This window comes from Anopheles gambiae (genome assembly GCF_943734735.2).
Source record: "Anopheles gambiae chromosome X unlocalized genomic scaffold, idAnoGambNW_F1_1 X_unloc_15, whole genome shotgun sequence".
NCBI lineage: Eukaryota > Metazoa > Arthropoda > Insecta > Diptera > Culicidae > Anopheles > Anopheles gambiae.
This window is the reverse complement of record NW_026902609.1, coordinates 55,001-62,500: the sequence shown is the minus strand read 5'-3', so window position 1 is coordinate 62,500 and position 7,500 is coordinate 55,001. Positions and strand designations below refer to the sequence as shown.

The 7,500-nt window shown below is 46.1% G+C and overlaps 1 protein-coding gene across 1 annotated transcript in view; it reads left to right on the top strand.

Annotated features, from left to right (window-relative positions):
* The first annotated feature begins 7,058 nt into the window (after nucleotides 1–7,058).
* LOC133394468 (J domain-containing protein DDB_G0295729-like) overlaps nucleotides 7,059–7,500 on the top strand; it is a 7,939-nt gene continuing 7,497 nt past the window's right edge. Inside the window, exon 1 of the mRNA XM_061663207.1 lies at nucleotides 7,059–7,500. This exon is cut by the window's right edge and continues 969 nt beyond it. The gene's annotated coding sequence lies outside the window, so the exon portion shown is untranslated.

Genomic DNA, 7,500 nt, shown 5'->3' with positions numbered 1-7,500 from the left:
CTACCTAGGGACGCGTAGAGCAAATTTGTACCCCCGGGCATGTTGTCGATTGACATTCTGGTTGCACTTTTCATCATCTAGGGTGCGTTCCTGACACGTTTTGAGGGGTTTTAGCAAAAAAAAAAATTTTCGACTACTCGAGCTCTCTGGCCCGTTCGGTGCACATTTTTGAAAAAAGCTAGGGAGCTGCCCCTAGGTTCGGGGTGTCACAAAATGTTGAAAAGTGGTCGAAAAACCACTATCCAGAATCGGATGTAGAATCATTAGACGAACTTAAAATTGTTCTACGACACCCAGCTGCGACGTTTAGTATTCGAGTTATGGCCCGTACCAGGTCTGACCGAGCAATTTTTGTTCCGCGCACTTTGTGCACCGTACACGTTGATGTTTGTATGAAAAAGTACCCTACCTAGGGACGCGTAGAGCAAATTTGTACCCCCGGGCATGTTGTCGATTGACATTCTGGTTGCACTTTTCATCATCTAGGGTGCGTTCCTGACACGTTTTGAGGGGTTTTAGCAAAAAAAAAAATTTTCGACTACTCGAGCTCTCTGGCCCGTTCGGTGCACATTTTTGAAAAAAGCTAGGGAGCTGCCCCTAGGTTCGGGGTGTCACAAAATGTTGAAAAGTGGTCGAAAAACCACTATCCAGAATCGGATGTAGAATCATTAGACGAACTTAAAATTGTTCTACGACACCCATCTGCGACGTTTAGTATTCGAGTTATGGCCCGTCCTAGGTCTGACCGAGCAATTTTTGTTCCGCGCACTTTGTGCACCGTACACGTTGATGTTTGTATGAAAAAGTACCCTACCTAGGGACGCGTATAGCAAATTTGTACCCCCGGGCATGTTGTCGATTGACATTCTGGTTGCACTTTTCATCATCTAGGGTGCGTTCCTGACACGTTTTGAGGGGTTTTAGCAAAAAAAAAAATTTTCGACTACTCGAGCTCTCTGGCCCGTTCGGTGCACATTTTTGAAAAAAGCTAGGGAGCTGCCCCTAGGTTCGGGGTGTCACAAAATGTTGAAAAGTGGTCGAAAAACCACTATCCAGAATCGGATGTAGAATCATTAGACGAATTTAAAATTGTTCTACGACACCCATCTGCGACGTTTAGTATTCGAGTTATGGCCCGTCCTAGGTCTGACCGAGCAATTTTTGTTCCGCGCACTTTGTGCACCGTACACGTTGATGTTTGTATGAAAAAGTACCCTACCTAGGGACGCGTAGAGCAAATTTGTACCCCCGGGCATGTTGTCGATTGACATTCTGGTTGCACTTTTCATCATCTAGGGTGCGTTCCTGACACGTTTTGAGGGGTTTTAGCAAAAAAAAAATTTTCGACTACTCGAGCTCTCTGGCCCGTTCGGTGCACATTTTTGAAAAAAGCTAGGGAGCTGCCCCTAGGTTCGGGGTGTCACAAAATGTTGAAAAGTGGTCGAAAAACCACTATCCAGAATCGGATGTAGAATCATTAGACGAACTTAAAATTGTTCTACGACACCCATCTGCGACGTTTAGTATTCGAGTTATGGCCCGTCCTAGGTCTGACCGAGCAATTTTTGTTCCGCGCACTTTGTGCACCGTACACTTTGATGTTTGTATGAAAAAGTACCCTACCTAGGGACGCGTAGAGCAAATTTGTACCCCCGGGCATGTTGTCGATTGACATTCTGGTTGCACTTTTCATCATCTAGGGTGCGTTCCTGACACGTTTTGAGGGGTTTTAGCAAAAAAAAAAATTTTCGACTACTCGAGCTCTCTGGCCCGTTCGGTGCACATTTTTGAAAAAAGCTAGGGAGCTGCCCCTAGGTTCGGGGTGTCACAAAATGTTGAAAAGTGGTCGAAAAACCACTATCCAGAATCGGATGTAGAATCATTAGACGAACTTAAAATTGTTCTACGACACCCATCTGCGACGTTTAGTATTCGAGTTATGGCCCGTCCTAGGTCTGACCGAGCAATTTTTGTTCCGCGCACTTTGTGCACCGTACACGTTGATGTTTGTATGAAAAAGTACCCTACCTAGGGACGCGTATAGCAAATTTGTACCCCCGGGCATGTTGTCGATTGACATTCTGGTTGCACTTTTCATCATCTAGGGTGCGTTCCTGACACGTTTTGAGGGGTTTTAGCAAAAAAAAAAATTTTCGACTACTCGAGCTCTCTGGCCCGTTCGGTGCACATTTTTGAAAAAAGCTAGGGAGCTGCCCCTAGGTTCGGGGTGTCACAAAATGTTGAAAAGTGGTCGAAAAACCACTATCCAGAATCGGATGTAGATACATTAGACGAACTTAAAATTGTTCTACGACACCCATCTGCGACGTTTAGTATTCGAGTTATGGCCCGTCCTAGGTCTGACCGAGCAATTTTTGTTCCGCGCACTTTGTGCACCGTACACTTTGATGTTTGTATGAAAAAGTACCCTACCTAGGGACGCGTAGAGCAAATTTGTACCCCCGGGCATGTTGTCGATTGACATTCTGGTTGCACTTTTCATCATCTAGGGTGCGTTCCTGACACGTTTTGAGGGGTTTTAGCAAAAAAAAAAATTTTCGACTACTCGAGCTCTCTGGCCCGTTCGGTGCACATTTTTGAAAAAAGCTAGGGAGCTGCCCCTAGGTTCGGGGTGTCACAAAATGTTGAAAAGTGGTCGAAAAACCACTATCCAGAATCGGATGTAGAATCATTAGACGAACTTAAAATTGTTCTACGACACCCATCTGCGACGTTTAGTATTCGAGTTATGGCCCGTCCTAGGTCTGACCGAGCAATTTTTGTTCCGCGCACTTTGTGCACCGTACACGTTGATGTTTGTATGAAAAAGTACCCTACCTAGGGACGCGTATAGCAAATTTGTACCCCCGGGCATGTTGTCGATTGACATTCTGGTTGCACTTTTCATCATCTAGGGTGCGTTCCTGACACGTTTTGAGGGGTTTTAGCAAAAAAAAAAATTTTCGACTACTCGAGCTCTCTGGCCCGTTCGGTGCACATTTTTGAAAAAAGCTAGGGAGCTGCCCCTAGGTTCGGGGTGTCACAAAATGTTGAAAAGTGGTCGAAAAACCACTATCCAGAATCGGATGTAGAATCATTAGACGAACTTAAAATTGTTCTACGACACCCATCTGCGACGTTTAGTATTCGAGTTATGGCCCGTCCTAGGTCTGACCGAGCAATTTTTGTTCCGCGCACTTTGTGCACCGTACACTTTGATGTTTGTATGAAAAAGTACCCTACCTCGGGACGCGTAGAGCAAATTTGTACCCCCGGGCATGTTGTCGATTGACATTCTGGTTGCACTTTTCATCATCTAGGGTGCGTTCCTGACACGTTTTGAGGGGTTTTAGCAAAAAAAAAATTTTCGACTACTCGAGCTCTCTGGCCCGTTCGGTGCACATTTTTGAAAAAAGCTAGGGAGCTGCCCCTAGGTTCGGGGTGTCACAAAATGTTGAAAAGTGGTCGAAAAACCACTATCCAGAATCGGATGTAGAATCATTAGACGAATTTAAAATTGTTCTACGACACCCATCTGCGACGTTTAGTATTCGAGATATAGCACTTTGTAGGTCTGACCGAGCAATTTTTGTTCCGCGCACTTTGTGTTCATGGATGTCGATAAAGGTACAAGTTGCCGGTCGGGATAGCCGTGCACCAAAACTGTGTACCGATCAGGGAAAGTACAAGACGAAGGGTGCATCTCGAGCGTACGCGTTCATAGATGTCCATGTTGGTACACTTGCACCAAAATTGTGTACCAATCAGGGAAAGTACAACATGGAGGGCGCAGCCCGGGCGTACCCGATCATGGATGTCCATGTTGATACAATCTACGTGTACGTACCTAGTTTTTGTATCAAAAGTTGCAATAAAGTGCTTGTATGCTTAAAATGCTTATCTCAACCGGTCACCTTTTGGCCTGTCCTTTTATAACAGAAACCTAGAAAGATACTCGATATTTTTGTGTTTTTCCATTCGCCCGGGACGACGAAATGAGCTATGTGCACATCGTGCAGAAAACTGTCTTCGCCACGCATGTTTTTGTCTATCCACTCATATAATCACCCACATTTGTGTTCAACACGGACGGCGCAGCCCGAGCGAACGCGTTAATGTTTATGTTTGTACACACTGCTTGTACGATTCTAGGATTTGGTAATTGCGTCACAGTGCCCGACCGTCGCGGACACCATTCTTGGACAGAAGTCCTAGTACGTAGAGTACTTTCCCTAGGTATGTGCTCGTTCGTGACTATCGTTGCGTGCTTACGGACACGCTTGGGTATGTTTACCATACAAGGTTTACTAGGGAAACCTGGGAAGGACGCTTGCCCTCCCGTCGCGGACACCATTCTTGGAAAGAAGTCCTAGTACGTAGCGTTCCTTATTTTACTTGATCAGTTTGTAATGCATTCGCTTTGTTCCATCGACTTCTGCTACTGCTCACTAAGGGGTGTTCGTTTGCGATGTGTACGATAAGCAACTGTCTATCCTAACCAGCAGTTAATCAACACTTTTCACCCAAGTCATAGGAACATAGAGTACTTTTCCTAATCGGTACACAATTTTGGTGCACCTCTAACCTGGCCGGCACTTTATCGTTACGTTTTGTGCATAACCTAGGGACGTGGTGTAAGTTTCATGATTTTTATGTTTGATTCGGTTTATTATGATTGAAAACTACGCTACGTCCCAGAAATTTGAACTCGACTACTTCATCCATGTGGCGCCAAAAGCTACTGGGCAACGCCTAGCTAATGCCCCATTTGTACTTCAATTTGCATAATCAATTTTGAAAAATACGCTAAGTCCCAGAAATCTGAACTCGAATACTTTTGCCACGTGGCGCAAAAAAGCTACTGAGAAACGCCTAGCCTTTTACCCATTTATAATTTAGTTTTCGTTATTAGTTTTGAACAATACGCAAAGTTCCAAGAATCTGAACTCGAATACTTTTTACATGTGCCGCCAAAAGCTACTGAGCAACGCCTAGGTTGATACATTTTTGGTACATGGAGTGTATGCATGCAGGATTACTGCCGTGCTGGACCGGAAAATCGAACTTGCTACTAGAACATAAAGTAATTCCCCTAGATAGGTGCTTTTGCATACCTCTGATCGACGACCATGCAACGTGCGACACGCGTAGCTAGGCTTGCCCAAACAAATTTCCTAGGATAGCACCAAATTGCACACCTTCAGGGGTATATTTTGGTACCGTGTACCGTGCATGGTACAAGTATCAGCAGCTCGTGCAATTTATTTTGCATCGTGTTGCGGTTGCTGGTGCGTCGGGATAGGAGTATTTCGAGACTTTCGCCAAGCGTTGGTGCCATTTGGGGGATAATTAATGTTCTAGCCACAATAAACGTGCCACATAATGCCAATAAGGAAAAAGCCGTTTTCTAGGGACTTCCAGTCAAAATGTTTGCCATCAGCGCTTTCCTGTCGAGTTCAGGATCTGGGACTTAGCGTTTTTTTTTCACGATCCAATCCAACGACCAGATCGTGAATAAACAATACATACAACAGTGCATCCCTTTAAAGTAGGAAAAAGCCGAATTCTAGGGAGCTCCAGTCCAAAAGGTTGTCATCAGCGCTCTCCTCTCGAGTTCAAGATTTGGGACTTAGCGTTTTTTTCGCGATCCAGCCAAAAGACCAGATCGTGAAATAAACAATTAATATAACTGTACTAGTACATCCCTTCAACTGAAGCAAGTGCACCATACATGACCCGTACGCCAATCATCCATGCACATGACACGTCAACTAAGTCAACACATGATACAACTTGGACAACTGACGGGTAAGTAGGTCATCTCGTACACGACGACACATCGACCAAACCAGGTCAACACGTCACATGCACAAGACATCCTACTACCAAGGCCGGCCACCTCGACACACGACGTGTTAACCGAACATGGTCAACAACACCATCATGTGCAAGGCAACCGGCCCAAACGGATTAACTTATACAACTTGTAACGAGCAGGTGTGTAAGCTTACTGGTTTGGTCGGCACGTTTCTCACATCAAGACAATCAAGTCGAGAACGAGGCACGCCGACAAGCTCACTAGTGTTACGTGTTCCGCTCCATACCGTGTCAAGTCACTCGTCTGACACGGAAGTAGCCAGCTCTTGTCCACTAGTGTAAAGGAACGGTCTCCAGACCAAGTCAAGTCACTCGTCTGACAAGGAAAGAGCACGCACCAAGCTTCACCAGAGCACGGCACCACGGTCCCCAGACCAAGATGGTTCGTTGCGCCATCGAGGAAGGGGCACGCGATCCCTTGCTACACTCAACTAAGTACACTCTTGCTCTCACAAAAGTATCCCCTGTGTCGACGTGGTCCCCAGACCAAGACGAGCTTGCGCACATCGAGGAAGGGGCACACGGACAAACCACCAAGCATGGGTCGCCTGAGAGGATCGATGCGAACGCATCTCTACAACTCGCAGCTCCCAGCCTGAAGTCCCGTCGTTTGCGGGCGGTTGATAGGTGTCGAAACTAGGTATATCCACGTTGGGCAGAGCTCAAGCCAACGGCGTTCCCAGTTACGGTACTAACACGTGCAGCGAACTCCACTCGTTGCGGCCTAGGTATAGCGGGATGAGACGCCGGGCTGCAGACGCAGACTCCAACGGATCTCAGAGGGTTGTTAGGCCCGCTAGCTTCCGAACACCTAATGGGTTTGAGAAGCGCTATCAGCTCGGATTGGCTACGACCTTAGAGGCGTTCAGGCATAATCCAGCGGACGTAGCGTCATACCAAAGTCCGGTCGGACTAGTATTGAGCCAGTGGTCCGTACCTGTGGTTCCTCTCGTACTGCACAGGAATTCCGTTAAGATAGCGACTATAAGCACACACCAGTAGGGTAAAACTAACCTGTCTCACGACGGTCTAAACCCAGCTCACGTTCCCTTGAAAGGGTGAACAATCCTACGCTTGGTGAATTTTGCTTCACAATGATAGGAAGAGCCGACATCGAAGGATCAAAAAGCCACGTCGCTATGAACGCTTGGCGGCCACAAGCCAGTTATCCCTGTAGTAGTGTCAAACGTGAGGTCGTACTGTACCGACACGTTGTGTTTGGGCTCCGAAAAAAGGACTTAAAAACAGTGCAAAATCGTCGTTAATCGACTTTAATAGTGTGAAAAACGTGCTCAGGGCACCTGATTTACCCTTTAAGAGCGTTATCAAGTGTTTTTAAGGCAAAAATTCAACAAAAATCGTGCATTTGTGTTTGTTGCCTATGAACCCCCCACCATGTGTTTGTGTGACATGGTGTAAAAGCAGAAAATCGAAAAAAGTGCCCAAAAAGTGCCAGAATTGCACGATTTTAGTGTAAACAGTGCATCTGAGCACGAAAAAAGGTGTTAAGAAGTGATCCGCGCATGAAAAAACCACAAAATTGTGAAAAAAAAGTTTTGCGTCATCCAGCCCATACTGGGCCAAGTAATCGCCGGATCTGTGTTTTCAGCGATATAATTTGCC